General features: G+C 45.2%; 1 long non-coding RNA gene across 1 annotated transcript; it reads right to left on the minus strand.

Annotated features, from left to right (window-relative positions):
• Window positions 1–1,769: 1,769 nt before the first annotated feature.
• Window positions 1,770–5,632, minus strand: LOC106889674. Its single transcript, XR_001412378.1, has 4 exons — window positions 5,596–5,632; window positions 5,312–5,505; window positions 2,307–2,387; window positions 1,770–1,906 (listed from the first exon to the last, which is right to left on the minus strand). It is a non-coding gene; the product is annotated as an uncharacterized LOC106889674 (long non-coding RNA).
• Between the last annotated feature and the right edge of the window lie 10,125 nt (window positions 5,633–15,757).

Here is a 15,757-nt window from a genome sequence, read left to right on the forward strand (position 1 = left end):
AGACCCTTCAGGAGCCCCGGGTGACTACTGCTGAAGTCAGCATCTACACTGCAGATGCCAATTTGATGAGACGAGTCCCATCCGCTCAGACCGAGAGACTTGAGGGCTTAGGAAAAGCAGACAACCACATGGCAAGAGTATCTGAACTGCACTTTTTGGACGTGAAACCCATGTAGCCTCCCAGAGCTGACGACTTCTCTGGCTGTAGAGCTTGGCCGTTGAAGAGGAGAGCAGATGAAGAAACATGTTGCAGAGACTTGCGCTGCTCGCGCTTCGCCTTCAGCGTGAGAGATGAGAGATCATGAGCTTTGCCTTCTCTTCAAGCCATGGGGGCTCATTCCCTGCCCTGTCTGGCCCTTCACTTCAAGCTCCTGCCCACTCCAAGCTGGGGCAGTCACAAGTGCACGGCAGGTTATCCAGTGAGCTCTGTCACTGCGATGCCAGGTGAGGACAGGCTTTAGGAATTGGCTCCTTCATGATGCCTACCAATCACCCATACCTCCTCACTAATGCATCCAAAACTTGGACACGCTACACACACAAGACAAAAAAGGGTGTTCCATGCTGCAAAGGAAGGAAGGAAGGTGGTCTAATGAGACAACCGATGATGAAAGTGTTTCTAAAAAAAGAGCATGATCAGAGATTTTATTAAGGCTGATGACTTCAGCAAGGTAGTGAATCTTGCAAGAGAACAAGGATTTTAACTGGAGGGTATGTGTGCCTAAACTTCTTAACAAAGTCAGTGAAATAGGCCCTAATACTGTGAAGCGCTGGACTTGGGTTAATTTAAGATATCAGTGCGTTACGCTGTGCTAATGGTCTTAGGAAAACCTGTCTTCATCCAGTTTTTCACTTCAGGATTTTATCTTATGGAGAAAACTTTTAATATGCCCCTTCCAACCTAAACAATTCTATGATTCTACGCATTTTCCCACAAAAACTGGGACATCCAGTTCACGGTGATGCTCAACTTCACTTTTCCATTGGAAACAACAACAACAACAACAACACATGACTCAACAGGTGAAAAGTGCCAGACAGAGAAAATAATTAAAATGCAAGCCAAGTGGGCTGAGAAGATCCTTCTCGTGAGCAGGTATTTATAGCAAGAGGTGAAAGAGAGACAACGTAGCACTGTCTCTACCCTGTTACAAGGTGAAATAAAAATATTCCTCTTCTTACTCTCCTTGGATATAGCCTAAATAGAGTAAAATAAATCTCACAGCCTGTAGCTTCCTTGTTCCCTAAGCTGTGGGACCTTTCAATAAGAGGTATCGCAGATGCCTTTGCCACTTTTCCACCAGCCCTGTCAGTTTTTCTGACAAGACCCTATCTTCTGTCAATGCCTCCCCTCAGTGCTACAACACTGACCCTTAATCCGATAATTACCCGGCCCAGTAAATTATTGCAATTAAGCCCACTTCCCAGCTGCAGCCAAGGACAGCCCCCGACGGGGCTCCTACTGCCTCGACACAGCCCAGCAGAGCGACGAAGCCCATTTTGCCAAACGGTGTCTCATCCCTACCGAGCCTAGTCTGAAGGGAAAGAAAGAAATCACTAAATCTTTCAACACAAGGCAAAGTTTTCTATAGATACCGAAAAAATCTATTGACAGGCTCAGATCAAGGGCTTTTTAATTGAGTGAAGAACGTTAATTACTAAATCTACTGACTTCTAAACACAGCAAGACCTATGGCTTTGGATTACCATTGTGCAAGGACAAAGCAGCTTTCAAGGTCTAGAGAGCATTTCCCCTTTGCTGCTTTACCCCCAAACAGCAAAAGCTCTTGCAGCTAATTGTGGAGATATTTGATGGCACGGTGGCAATCAGACATTGCTTCTCTTTAGCTGAGGGAAGCGCTCAAAGGAGTCATCAGGGATGGTTATCTCTGAAAGGTGAAGAAGCCTGAAAAAAACACAAGGTGTTATTAGAAAAACAGAAAGATCAAAGTTAAAAGCATTTGGATGGATAAAATGGTTGCAAAGATTATTACTTCTTAACATATAAATTACTCAAATTGCTCCCATCTGTCTGCCTCCATGGCCATATGAAAGAGGAGACCAAAGGCTTAGCTCCCAATACATTAAATCCTAATAAATCCACCCATGTTTTAAGTTGTAATACATGAAGCACTTTTCCTGGAAAAACGGTCTGCAGACCAGCAGCAAAGGCTTTAAAACATGTTTGTTATGGAATCAGAAAAAGAAGGGATCAAACTGCAGCAGCTCAGCAGTGAAGGATTGCTGGAAAAGCAGAAACTAAAAATGTAATAACAGGAAGATGAAGACAGGAGGAAGCAGCTTACCAAAGGGAACGGCCTTGCTGGGGAAAGGCAGCAGAGTTTATGGCCCCACTCTTTATTAGCTGAGGAAGTCAACGCATCCTTCTGGGGGGAAAAATATAGGAAAGGAAATAAAAAGAGTTTAAGATCATTTTAATGGTTTAAGGCCAAATTCACAGCAGACCTGAGTCGTGTCTGGGGATCTCACCTCTATTTCTAACGTTCCCTGATGTTTTCCCATGAAAGGATGCCTGGGAGGCTGACGAGCACCATGTATCTCCCTCCCCACCCTGCTAGCCCGTGAGATCCCTCCTCCAGCACCCAGCAAGTGTCCGAACCATCCTCCACTTTCACAGGTCCTCACCCATTTTCCAGAGACCCGGGGAGCCCTTTCCCCAGTCGGTCACCGCAGCAGCAGATGACAGACCGTCACGATATTCTTATGAGCCACATTTCCCTGCCCAGAGACAACCCTTTGGCCAAACTATGTCTTGGTGGAGCAGGGGCAGGGCAGGGACACATTTCCTCATCCCACCTTGGAAGCCAGCTGCAATTTTTGACCAGATGTGCAAATTAGGAGAATGCTGGGAGTGTGCAAGGAGGCTGGGGAGGGAGAATAGATGGGGTTCAGCCACACTGTCACACACATACACCACCAGAGAGCCTTCATGGGAGGAACAGGTGATATTTTGGAGAGGTTTTAGCACCCAAGGAGAGCCACAAATCACCCACTATCAACAGGCAGCTTCTGTCCAAGTGCAGCAAGATCCAGCTTAACACAGTTTGGCCAATTGTCCAAGAGATGCCAGGAGTATCCTGACATGAAACTTGTACAGGGTTGTGGGTAGATGGGGGCCATGTTTCAGCATCCAACTGTGGGTGACGGCAGCCTGACAGTCTTTAATGGCCTCAAATGGTGAGAAAACCTTCGCATTTCACTTCATCGACCAGCAATGGAGCAGGGCAGGACAGGACACTTGCCCATATTTCTTTGCATGGCCACAGCTCATTAGGCCCCTGGTCCCTGCAAGATCAGCATTTAGAGAGCACAGGGAACAACATGGGAGTCCCACAGTGGCACCTATCCTAGATGTAGATCTTGCAGCAAACCTTTTTCACCCTGGTAAAGTCAAGCCCAAAGCAAGATACCTCCTAAGTTATGGTCAATTTACAGCCTCTGGTGGCGTGATGGCACATCGCCAAGACACCAAGTCATTATTTTATTTAAATTCTTCTTACAGGGATTTATTTTCTTGACCAGAAGAACAGGCACTGGCACAGCAAAAGGTTCTGCTGGCCTGCTTAGCATAAACTAGAGTTAAAACACAGAGGCAGTATTTCCTACGTCGGCTCACTGCTTCAAATCTTACCTGACATCCTGCATCATGTATGAGACATCTGCGCTACACGCTGGTGGAACAAATCTGTCAGCAGAACGAACGTGCAGGGACAAATCCATCCCTGTTGCAACAGCAATGGTGTTAGCCCAGGGGACCGTTTTTGGCCCGCTAGAGTCAAATGGGATTCAGAGCAAGTAGGTCCCTATATGCATCTTGGAAGACAAATGAATGACTAAAATAGCATTAGTGGAAGCAGGAGTGCCTGTTCGGTATGCTGAGATACACTGGCTTGACTGTGGCTGTGACAGTCACACTACGTTCAGATTCAAATAACCACCAATCAGTTATGCCCCATACAAATCCAACCCTTAGTTAAAAAAAAATATAATAATTAAAAAAAAAAAAACAACCTTCTTAAAACCTATCTTGTGTTATGCCTTCAGGGCAAATTTGCTTTTATGAGTATGAATAATTCATGCATGTTCATTTATTATTAATTAATATTCCATGAACATGCATGGTTTATTCACCCAAACAAAGCCCTGCACCCCGCGCACTCTCCCTGCAGCCTGGCATCAGCTACTCGCCGCAGCCCGGCTGACCAAGGCATTAGATCAGTATTGTTTATCACCTCTTTCTCCCCAGAAGCTGCTGAGAACATTTTGACCTTTCTTGCTGGTCACTGGCTTCCTCCATTTCCAGGGCTGAAACAGGGAAATTCAACTCTACTGAGCTTAAACATTGGAGAAAAGTTGAAAATGTGGTTGCAAGAGGGAGGTAAGAAGAGGAGCATGACTTTTTTTGGTGTGTTGTGCCAGCCTGCACCCATTTCCATTTTGGAGAAGCAACACCAGACACCCTGAAAAATGTTGGTCTCCGAAGGTCATCGTGTGGGTCACTGGTCAGAGGGGCTGTTGAAGGGACTTATTTCTCATTTGGTGTCATGTCACCAACACCCACAGCAGCATTTCCCATGTGGAAGTATCTCCTACCAGAGAGACTTCATTGCTTATGGCAGAGTCCATGCCAACCCCATTTCCCTGCTGTGCAGGCAGTTTGTTGAGAGCACACAGGGATTCCCCAGCAGAGGCAAGAAACTAATTAAAAGCTCTTCCATCTCAATATAGATCCTCCTGTACACCAACTCCAGCACCAGTCCAGACCATGGCAGGCAGCTGGATTTTTCTTCTCAACGTTCAGCCTCTGAAGAGCCCACGGTTGTTGGATTTGCTCCCAGTCCTGGATCTGCCCCCAACACATGAGCAATGCCTGTAGAGCCAGCATGAATCATGATCCGTTGCCACTCATAGGCAGCTCCAGAGGAACCCCAGCTGAGCCCCTTCAATAAAAGTCAGACCTGCCACTCATTGCTGTCTGCAACCATCACTGTCTAAAGACTAGCAAATGTTTTTATGGGACAGGCAGAGCAGGACTACCAATTGCCCCATAAAAACATAATCCACACCACCATCCTCATCATTGTCTCCACACAGGGCCAGGAGGATTTCAAGTGCAAGCAGACTTGGGTCAAATCACCATCTGGATCCTCTTCGCCCTCCCAGATGATCCCACAAAACCCCACACAAAGGGATGTTTAGCTCTTGAATCTTCACCTGATAGGAGCAGCCCTGAAACAAGGCACTCCGGAAAGCTCTGTTCATGTCCCAGGTCCCAAAACAACCACCTTACCTGCATCCTCTGTGGCACAGTTGTATGCAGGATGCAGGACCAAGAGCTGGATTTTCTGTATTTGGACTAAAACATTGCAATCTCTTTATATGGCCATACATGAGTCCTGATTTCAAGCACAGGAATGCTGAGAGGAGATAGTAGAAAACTCCCTGTGCGTTAAGACACTGGAACAGCTTCAAATCAGGAGTTAGCTGAAGCAAACAGAGGAGACACGATTTTGGCATTTACTAAGGGTTGAAGTACAGCATGCATAGAGAGGGGGAGAAGAGAGCATCACTTACAGGAGATGTTCACATGGTGCTCAGCACAATGGGGTACCAGCCAGGACGACGGCAGGTCTCTTGATAGTCCTGAAGTGGCACATGGAGGAAGAGGGACATGAAAAGCAACAACAATCTAATTGGTTTTAAATAGTGCTGGGTCCAAATGACAGGTCAAAAGCCAGATAACCCCATCTTTGAGAGCCTGGAGAGGGGAGTGGAGACCAGGCATGAAGCATGCCATTCCTCTTGTTCCTCTGTAATGGTTTGATCTAGAGGACTGGGTCCAAATTCCCCCAACTGTGGCATGTTTCAGATCTGGACCTGAAGTGCCTGATTGCACTAAATACCCCGGGCACCCTCCTATTGCCTCAAATTGTTTTACAAATAGAGATAAGTTCAGAAACACTTTGAGAGTTACAGACAATTTAACACGCAGGGGCTGCTCTGGGAAAACTTAAAACTGTCATAATTCATCCTCCCCTTCCCCCAGTCCAGAAATGAAAGATTAAACCTAGGAAGATTTATTAAACTGACATTTTAATAGAATTTTTAGACTTTCCCTGTTAATAGTTTAAATATAATTGAATTCCATGAAAGGGAGGAATACAGAATGGAGCTGGTGTCCCCCAACAATAAGAATGTTTTAAACACTGGGGCATATCGCTAATGCATAATTTAGTCTTATTTGCATGGCCCTTAGAACTGGGAGTAACGAAAACACAAATCTAATTAACAGAGTGAAAGAAATGCCTCCACCAGCAAACTTCATCTCAAGCTCCACTACCACACACCCACCCTCCCCAAGTTACAAACATGAAACAGATGGCAAGGAGGAGAAAAAAAAATAAAAGACATCACACGTCAGCTCTTGGAGAGGAAGAGGGGGGAAAAAGAGAGAGAAAGCAGAAGGGACAGGATGGATAACTATGCTACTTGACGATGCAGCAATTAACTTGCTGAGGGTGGAATAATTCTTGCAGTGCCTCTCTGGTCAGAGCACTCTCCCAACTTAGCTAAGGAGTAGATGTATTGAGTGCAGCTGAGAGTAAACCAGTTTTCATAAATCCCAGCAGGAGTCCGTTTCGCTTTATGAGATTCGTGTGAAAAATTGAAAATTCAGGTTTTTCCAAATGCATCTGTAATCAGCAGCCTGAGCTGCGCGGGTCCCCAGAGGTAACTGATCACAGCACAAAGTAGGGTTTCACAATTGCGCTCAGCTTCTCCGCTGCATTTTTAAAGGTTAGACATTAATTCCTGATCAATACAAGGAACAGCAGGCTATCCCCTACCCCCACTCCCAGAATTGTCTTACATTATTAACTGAGCCTTGGCTTTGTCCTAGAATTACTTCAAATCACAAGTTGGGCCTTTAAGACACAGAGTCCCTCCAGATCCAGAACAGAGGGGGGTAAGAAAGCCCCCCCCCAATACCTTCTTCCCCCGTGCAGAGACAAATCCACCCTGTCCTGGTTTTGGTGGCCATTTACATTTTTTTTTTAGCCCCCCTTTATTTTTTTACCCCTCCATTAGCAAAGTTGCTAAAGAGAGCTGCTGGGCTGGGTATGGTCCTCACTCACTGATCAGGGTGAACCTGCCACAGGTTCACCCAGGTTGCTGGTGGCTTTTGACTTCCATACTCAGAAGGTATTTCTGTCGCTGGACAGTTGAAGGCAAACAGGCTTGTTGTGCTTGGCATGACCCAGGCTGTCATCTGGTTAAACAAGTATAGCAATGAAGACCTCTAGAGCTCACCCATTCACCACAGTCCTTCTAGTCAGCATTAAAACTGCCATGAAACTGAAAGCACAATATAGCCATTTCTTTTTAGAATAGGATAAGTTGAACCAGATGAATCAGCCCAAAAAAGGTCTATATTTCTGTCCGTTGCTGATACATTTGGACCAAATACTGGGAAGCTTTCTAATTCAGTCCCCAGAGTGCATACACACACGGTGCATGCACATCCATATACACATATTTCATATTTCAAGAATTGAAAATTTCTGAATTTGAATATTGAAAATGGAGTTTCTTCACGTCTAGCTGGACTGTGTTGAAACAAGTCATTCCAAATTAGTCTTCCTGGCTGAGCATCCCTCCCTTAACGATGTGCCACACTAAATTTGCTTTTGCTGAGTTCCTCTGTGGCATTACCATTATGAATTTCATTGACATCAAGGCAACCCCCTTGAGCTCTGAAAACAAACTCAGTGTGTCCCAAGCAACAAGTTTTCCAGCAGCACTTAAAAAAAATAAAAAAATAAAAAATCCAGGCTACTCAGCAGCCTTTTGAGATGGAAAGTTTTCTGGACTTCACATTTGCACATTGGACTGTTGTCTGCTTTCCATTCACGTAATAGGTGAAGGTTTCTCTGTGTGAAGACCTGATGCAGTTTGACATGGTCTAGGTCAGTGGCAGGAGGGATGCAAGCTGGGTGGTCAATCAGATTTAGGATCGATTTTTGATTGTTGGTCATGCTGGTTCCTCCCCTGCCCCTCTTTCCCTCGTGGCATCACTCCTGCATCTTTGAAGGCTTCAACTGCTGACTGGAAGAGATTCCTGGACTTCAGGCAGCATTTTGGGGAGTTTTTGGAAATCTTCACAGTGAGGTAGGCCTGAGTTCATTAGCATGCACTTGTGGTCTCATATTTTTTTGCTGCCTCTCTTCAGGGCTCATTTATTCCACTGAAATCAAACACAAGAATTCCCCCGAGGCATTCTTGTCAGATATGAAGTGACTGGGCTACACGACACACTCTTTCCAGGTACGGCAGCAGGTACAGGAAGGCTTACAATGGTTTTCAGTGTCGTATCAATTCATTATCAAAGGGAAATTGATGAATATCCACTTTTGCTGAGTTAGAGAGTCTCCTGATGGTTAACGAGTGTGAATAAAACGTTATGGAAATTAGTGGCCGAGAAGGGAATTCTGGAACTGAACTTGAATATGAAATAGGTCATTAATACAACACATTTTTAACATCTGTTGATTGTTTCCAGTGTTACATTTGTGGCAAAAATATCTATGTTAAGATTCAGTGAGAAGAAGGGAAGATGACCCCACACTCGTGCACGCACCCTGCTGAGCCCCCTGCCACACTCGGTGTGAGAAAGCAGGAGCCATTCTGGAAAACCAAACAGGTCCCTGCTCCTGGCGAGGAAACACAATTTATAGTCTGGATTGCTATTTGCTCACCTGTTCAGGACACCTCAGTATTGTGTGTGCTTAGCTGGCTGTGCAGAGCTTCTCATAAAATATGAATACTTCTTCCAGATACAGATGGTGCTTAACTTGCGTTTACTGTATGAACAGTTATAGGTTTCTATTATTATTTATAAGCCTACAGTGTGAGAAGCTTTTCTCTAATGCTCAGGATGAGGCAGCTTCTCTCTCACCAAGGACAGACAGACAAGAGAACACAGGAAGAAGATGGCAAACAACAAACAAGAGATGTGTAGACAAGGCAAACTAGATTTTCTGTAAGCCGTACAAGCCATCTAGGTGTTTAAAAACAATTAAAATTGGAATGGATTTGGGCTTTGTGAGCTTGGTGATGTAAGGTACAGTGTTATCCTGTTGGTACAATCCAGTCTGTCTGGGTTCCTGTGTGGGGGATTGTTTGGGGCTTTTTTTTCCAGGTTGAAGAACAAGTGATGAAAGCTGGCAGGTAAAACAGGAAAAACCCAGCTTCTTTGTAGATAATCTACGGTGCTCATACCTGCCCCAAAGGGTCTCTGACACACCACAGGAGAGGAGTGGCAAGTTGATATTTTGAGGGAGTGTGTCAATGGTCTTTGAAAGTAAAAATTGAATACTATGACACACACACACAAAAAAACAAACCACAAAACCACAAACAACATACAATAGTGTGTCAGAATCACTGAAATGTTCCTTTGTGGGAAACAGGCATTGGGATACAGATACATACTCACACCCCTTAACTCCCCTGCGGCAGGATTGAGACCTCCCAGGAGGACTAGGTCTGGGTAGGAAATGTTGATCATTACAGGGCATTTTTACATCTCATTCTGCAAAGCAGCAACCCTACAGTCTTGCAGACATTCAAAGGGGAGAGGGAAGGAGGAGCAAAAGGAAGGAAATCTCTTTCCTACCTTCTCCCTGCCTGATGGTTATTGAACTACTTGTATCAAGTGGAAAAGGTTCAAGAGGAGAAAAACAACCCATCTGCAATACCCAATAAACTGTCATCAGGGCAATACACACAAGATGTATCACAGTGAGTTTCAAGCCATGGTAGTGACACGAGCTTCAGTTTCTTCTTTCTGGCATGACCATCAAACTTATCCCCATCTTCAGGTACTTTAGATGAGGATATTTCTCTCTAGCCAGAAGGCCTACCCTTCCAATGTGAAGTTTCAGCTGTCATGAACTACTTTCTACCATCCTGTCAGAAATTTCTAGACAAGCTCTACATAGGAGAGCAACAGGAGCCCCCATTCAAATGAAGTCCATCCTCAGGAGAGTGGAGCAGCACCAGAAAGGTGGTTTGGTTCCCCTGTCATTGCTTTAGATCCAGCACTTCATCCACCGTCACTTACAAAAAGGAAAAGCAAACCAAGCCTCTTGCCAATAGTAAAAGTTGGCTCAAGTGACCCATCCAAGCTGCAGGGTAAGAGTTTTGGTCAGCAGTATGAGGAGAGCAAAATGATACTTCTGGTTGAGGCACATAACCAAGGAGAAGACAATTAGGTCAACACTGCAAGAAAAGACCAGGACATGCTTCTTCAGAGACAATGGAAGGGAACAGCAGGATGTACTGTCTAAAATTTAAGGGAGGAGAAAGGAAACAGTACAACATTTTTACATTTTCTGTTCTGCCCACCCCAGCCAGGCTCTGTATGGTGTCTGCACTTGCTTCTTAGGTTTGAAGCCTCAATCACTGCCTGATATAGGAGCTTTAATCCAATAGATTGTTGCCTCAGGTGGTGCAATGTGCCAAAGCCTGCTATCTCACAAGATAAGGATCACAAAACATGCCCAGAGCAAGCCAAATGGCAGAAAAATAGCTATGCAAGTAGTCAGGTTTTAGAGTTCTCCAAGCAGAGCAGGACTCAGGTTGTAGAGATCTTCATCAAAATCCCTGCTAGTGATTTCAAAGCCCTTATTCTAGAACAGAGCCACGTCTATGAATAAGGGGCAAGAAAAGACAGTAACAGAATTTCTCCATCCAGTGTGTATTGCAGCCCCCTGGATTGAAACTCCATGTTGATACAAGGAATGAAAAGTCACAGTAGGATAATGAAACTTGGAAGTCATGCAGCTTAACCATAGCCTAGGGGTTTGAAGTGCCTAAACATCAAGCTACCAAGAGCAACAATCACATAATTTCTTGAATGAGGACCCACAGCCAAGTTTAAACAACCCTTACCAGGCCTCTGTATTGCTCCTTCTTTGCCTGCTCATAAGTTCTAGCAGCCACCTCAGCAGCTTCACCTCCATTCTGCAAACCACAGTGATGGACCACTATATTATCCCATCACAATTAACCACCTCTGATTAGTTCAACTAATTACTGGGTGCTAGCAATTACTCACTGACAGGCCTCCTCAGAGTCTTTAATAGCTGTTCCCACAAGATCAAACAGGTGAAGGCCAAAAGAAGAAAGCAAAACAACTAAACAAGTGGGAAATCAGGGAAGGAATTAAGAAATCCCTCAACAGGCCCAGGTCCATTGAGACCCAGAGTAGCAAACAGCCCAGTTAATTAGCATGCCTGTTGCCTTGCCAGCATGCATGGAAATTTTCCCTCCAGCCCTTTTTCTTGCAGAAGTTCATGATTTGGGATTCCTCCACAACACAAGCACAAGACAAGATGCATTCGCACGTTCTCGTTTCAACACTGCAATGGCCTTCCAAAACACTAAATCACATCTGGGCAATTTTGTTTAGAGGGTGAATTTTGGATCCTAAGCCTCCAAGTGGAGGGATTTTCTTTGCAGCTGACTGAAGAGCTCTGGCATTGGGAGAGATTAGGGGAGAATGGAAACGCTGACAAAAGGATTGCCTTAACTGATGGGGAACACGCTTCTTTTATGGATCTCAGAGGCAAAAATCCTTAGGAGGATGTCTATATGTTGTAATAGCCACTGTATGTTTTCTGTTTCAGATCCTATCAACAGAACTGAATAGAAAATAAATTGTTAAAGACACTCATAGAAGTGATCTAGATCTCTATTAAATTCTACAGGATGCAGGAAAAAAATCCATAGAATTGTACATGATGCTTGAATTTCATGGAATTTCCCTAAACAGCAGAGCATTCAATTAGTATCTTTGTTTCCAGGTGTATCTTTTTGCACCCATGGTGAGGTTTTCAGATGGCTGGTGAGGTCAGCTGAGGTGCCAGCAGCATCTTTACCTCTGGATTAGGTCACTGTTGTTTGAACACACTTGTCCACGGTAGCCATGGACATGATAGTTTCCTCCTTGCGATGCAGATGTTCGCTCTACCCAGCTGTGTGCTCACTTGGATAAGAGCAGGTTTGGCTACAGGCAGAGCATGAAAAGTTTCTGAAGACTGAAACAGTTCATTCTCTTTTATCTGCTTCTTCTCCTTCTCAGCTCCCCACTTGACTCCATCCTTCACCCCTGCGGCTATAGCACTTGGAAGATGTCTGCTTCCAGACTTCCTACCCCAAAGCCTTTTTGTCTTGGGTAATACCGATCTAACAAGTTTTAAGAGAGGATTTCAGGGTGTCCATAAAGCACTTGAGTTGGATTCCAGGTGGCTTTACAACCACAAACCAGCAAGCTACAAACAACGTGGCCACAGATCCTGAAGCATCTCAGCATCCCAGAACCAGCCTCCAAGCACAGCTGAGACCTTACAAAGAGGACTCTAACCCAGGGAAAGCTGCTGGAGAACAGACATTAAACAGCTTGACATACAACAAGCTTGGTTCGGTGCCTTATCTCTCCCTTGCTCCAAAATGATAAATGATTGTTTTGCGTAAGAAACACATATTATTTCCTGACTTCCCCCTCCAACCTGGAATGACTTCTGCCAACACAGGGGAACGTGGCCAACACTTTGAGCCTGGCCATGCCACAGGTGGTGATGGGAGGACTGGAAGGCTGACATGGGACAGGTTGTCAGAAGGAGACTGGTGGAAAACATGAACTTCCTGTGGACATCAAGCTTCCTCAGCACAGTCCCGGTCCGTGGGGGTGGGCATCAGAGATGGGTATCTTTATGGAGTAGGATGACTCCCTCTCAAAGCCAACAAAGGCAGGATCATCTGCAGACCATGCATGGAAGAAACACCTATCCCACATGCACATGACATTATTAGCCAAGTGCACTCCCTGCTTGAGTGGGAAAGGAGAGTAAGTATGAACAGGAGACCTCTCACACCCTGACAAACAGCACCACACAGGGCCTTTCCCTTTTTGAAGAAAAACAAGGGGGGAAAAGGGGGAAGGTACAACTAAAACTAAATTGTCCCATAAAACATTTTACTACAGCAAACCGATTAACATTTGACTCCGCTATAGAGCCCCAACAATGCTAAGGGCTGCAAAATGCCTGCCTGAAAAGGCAACACAAAACAATAGGGTCACATAAAGACCCCTTGCTGAGGCAGGAAGGGCCCCCGTGCAGCCCCCTTGCCCAGCCACCGGGTGCTTTCATGCTCCTGCTGGCTACTCATGCTGAAAAAGTGCAGGAAAGGTGTTTTGTTTCAAAGTAAAATCTTTCCAGATGAAGTGCACACTGCAGAAAGGCAGGACACACGCTGCCGTGTCCCTTTTACAGGAATGACAAGAGCCTTTTGCTCTTGCAAATGAGAAACACTCCCCAAGTCCTGCTTTGTGTCCTCAAGGTGTTCTCCACCCCTGCTCGGGGATCCCTCCTGTCCTGCTCCCGTGGAGATCAGGAGCACTTGGAGACCCAAGCAACCGGCCACGCAGAGACCACCTGAACTCCACCAGGCAATTGCTAACTGTAATTCTTTTCCTTTTCTGCAGGAACATTCAACTTACGCAACTTACATTCTTCTACAGTACTGGAGGAGTTTTCTAGATCTAATGACAGTATCACATGAACTGAATTAGAGAAGACTAAATCTTAACTCATACAGTTTTGCTAATAAATTCAGTGCTGGAAATCAGTTGAGGTTCAAGCAGCCATGAGCACCTCAAAGGTTAAATTTGATACTTCTAGTCAGCCATAAGCAATACCTTCTCCTACAGACACACATGCATATAGCACACTTTTTTTTCTTAAAACTCTATTCACTACCTTCTTTTTTAAATTCTTTTCTGCTTGTTTTTTATGATCAAAACATCTACTTGCAGAAAGGCTTTGGGACACCTCAAGAGCAACATCTCACAGGGTCAATCCTCGCACAGGGCCTGCAGGCACCTCTGGCAGCAGAAGCAGAGCTGCAAGTGCCCTCCGACATTTGGGGTCCCATCAGGAAAGCAACAGGAGCTGATGCACAGCCATTCCACCCACCCTCCAAAGTTCAGCAGGTTTCAGTGTCACCGGCTCAAAGATAAACAGGAGTGATATCCAGGAGCAGCAAGCCATGGCATGAGGAAGGCGGATATAGGAATTTCCAAGAGTGGCAGCTGTCAGAAAATCAGCGTTGGTAAGGAGCCTCCTAGGTGGGAAAATGTCAGACCAACCTGTCAGTCAGAGGGCAATGGCTGACAAAAGCAAGTTTCTTGCTACGTCTTACAGGGGCTTTTTTTCCACCCACAAGCAGAAATTCTGGCTCTTCCACATTCATGACAAGACACTTCTTGCAAAGCATCCTCTGTGCTCCACCAGGTAGGTAGCAACACAGCAGCAGTCAGGTCTGACCTACCACCCCGGGTCCACCAAAAAGCAGCTGCAGGCCACCACGGGCAGGTCAAGCAGTTCTCAATGGGGCCCTCTTTACGAGGTAGTATCACAACAGGATGAGGAGTAGTGGTTTTAAACTGAAAGAGAGGAAATTTAGGTTAGGTATTAGGAAGAAATTTTTTACTGTGAGGGTGGTGAGACACTGGAACAGGTTGCCCAGCGAAGTTTTGGGTGCCCCATCCCTGGAAGTGTTCAAGACCAGGCTGGATGGGGCTTTGAGCAACCAGGTCTAGTGGAAGGTGTCCCTGCCTGTGGCAGGGGATTGAAACTAGATGACCTTTAAGGTCCCTTCCAATCCAAACCATTCTATGATTCTATGGGCAGGTCAAGCAGTGCCCGATGGGGGCCCATTCTCAGGGCTGTGTGCCCGTGGAGGGAGGGGTTCTGTTGTTCAGAAGGGAGATGCGCCCAAGGGAAACCCCATCGCTCTCCTTCACCAGCCCCGAGGAACTGGTGGCCACAGCATGAATACCCACCCTGGTGGGTGGGTATTTGATATCAAACAGAGAGGGAATTAAGGTGCTTGGGTCCGTGACTGCTTTCCACGTTAACTGTGGACAGGATGAAAACGTAACCCGCTGGTTTTGCCTTAAGCAATACTTGGCTTATTCTGTTCCCGAGCTTGTCTCCTGTGCAGTGTATTTCTTTTGCTGATAAATATTTATGCTCCATGATTTTGATTTATACAAGGGGCTTAAATATTGTAAAGCTGGATACAACCAGCGTAAAACAACATAAAACAAAGCACTGGTATCCAGAATGGGGTGGACTAAAAAGGCATGGCTCCTGCAAGCGGCCAAATTTTACCCTAGAAATGACCTTTTCCTCTCCCAGGACTGGCACAAATTGGCAGCTTCCCCTTCTCTGCTTTACAATTGAGATTCCCAAACTGTGTGTATCAAACAGGAGAGGTGTTTGCAGTATTGCCAAGGTTACTAGAGTGAAAACATTGCAAATGGCATTTGCATGATTGTACTTTCAAATCCTAACTTGTAGCAACAGTGCATTTTAAATGAAGGTGATTTATAACTCAAACCAGAACACTAATCATATTCCGGAGTAATAGGATTTATTTGTTGGTTGTTTGGTGGCTGTGTTTTTTTTCAGCTCAGAGACAACAAGCTATGTTCATGAAAAGGGAGATGGCTGGGCTTAAACCCTACTCCAACAACATTTTGAAAGGATTAGAAAACAAACACAAATGTGCTCCGTTTTCAATATGCAGTTTAGAGTCTCTGTAGTTTCTAATGCTTGACTGCTACGAGAACATCCTAAATTGCTAAGCAAGTTCAGACAATTGCCATTTT

Source organism: Calidris pugnax, unplaced genomic scaffold, assembly GCF_001431845.1.
Source record: "Calidris pugnax isolate Ruff unplaced genomic scaffold, ASM143184v1 scaffold54, whole genome shotgun sequence".
Taxonomy (NCBI): Eukaryota; Metazoa; Chordata; class Aves; order Charadriiformes; family Scolopacidae; genus Calidris; species Calidris pugnax.